The following is a 1488-nucleotide window of genomic DNA, read 5'->3' as shown; positions in this document are numbered from 1 at the left end:
TCAGTGCTGAGGGAGCGCCGCACTGTGGGAGGGTCAGTGCTGAGGGATTGGGCACTGTCGGAGGGTCAGTGCTGAGGGAGCGCCGCACTGTCGGAGGGTCAGTACTGAGGGAGCGCCACACTGTCGGAGGGTCAGTGCTGAGGGAGTGCCGTACTGTCGGAGGGTCAGCACTGAGGGAGCGCCGCACTGTCGGAGGGTCAGTACTGAGGGAGCGCCGTACTGTCGGAGGGTCAGCACTGAGGGAGCGCCACACTGTCGGAGGGTCAGTACTGAGGGAGCGCCGTACTGTCGGAAGGTCAGTGCTGAGGGAGCGCCGCACTTTCAGAAGCACAATCCCTCCCACAAGATGTTAACGTGAGCCTCTATTCTCCTGTTTAGATGATTGTTAATGATTTTAGGCAGTGAATTACCACAGGGATCAGTGCTGGGGCCACAATTATTTACAACATAGAGTGATGACTTGAATGAAGAAAGTGAATGTGCTATTGCCAAGTTTATGCATGACACAAAATTAAGCAGGTTGTGAGGATAGCATGAAGAGTCTACAGAGGGATGTAGACATGTTAACCGAGTGGGCAAAAGATTGGCAGATGGAATATGATGAGGGAAATGTGAAGTACTTTGGCAGGGAGAATACAGGACTGAATATTATTTAAATGGTGATAGACTGTAGAAAGGTACAGCACTGTGGGATTTGGGAATCCTCATTCATAATTCTTAAAAAGCTATCATCCAAATTCAGCCGATAATCGGGAAAGCAAATGGAATATTGCCTTTTGTTTGAAAGGGAATGCAGTATAAGAGTAGGGAGATTTTGCTGAAACTATACAAGGTCCTCGTCAGACCGCAGCTGGAATTACTGTGGTTCCTTTGTCTCAGGAAAAAGGACAATTTCCTGCTGTTTGATTTTGCAGGCAGTGGCTGATCCTGGGTCTGGAGGATCTGTAGAATGAAGAGAGGTTTAGTTGGTTGGGCCTGTATTTACTGGAGTTTAGAAAAATAAGAGCTGACTTTATGGAAACATTGCAGATTCTTAGGGGATGTGACAAGATTGATGCAGAAAGAGTGTTTCCCTTGTGGAACAGTGTAGGACCGGAAAGAATCATCTCAGAATAAGGGGTCACACATTTGAGAGAGAAGTGCAGGGAAACTTCTTCTTCCAAAAGGGAGTGAATCTGTGGAATTCTTTCCCAGAGAGGACTGTTAAGGCTGGGTCATTAGGTTTAGTCAAGGCTGAGATGTACAGATTTTTAATGAGTGAGGAGAACGAGGGTTCTTGGGAAAAGATAGGAAAGTGGAGTTGTGGGTTATCAGTTCAGCCAGGATCTCATTGAATGGCAGAGCAGAAAACAGTCTTTTAGTAATGAGGCTAAGGCTCCATTTTTGTGGGTACTCAGGTAACTGGTAGGTGTGCATATCACTGGAATAAAATAAACAATTTCCTGCTGTTTGATTTTACAGCAATTAAAATAAATTTATTAGTCTGTT

The sequence above is a fragment of the Rhincodon typus genome, chromosome 6, assembly GCF_021869965.1.
Source record: "Rhincodon typus isolate 14 chromosome 6, sRhiTyp1.1, whole genome shotgun sequence".
Lineage (NCBI taxonomy): Eukaryota > Metazoa > Chordata > Chondrichthyes > Orectolobiformes > Rhincodontidae > Rhincodon > Rhincodon typus.
This window is presented reverse-complemented; position numbering follows the sequence as displayed.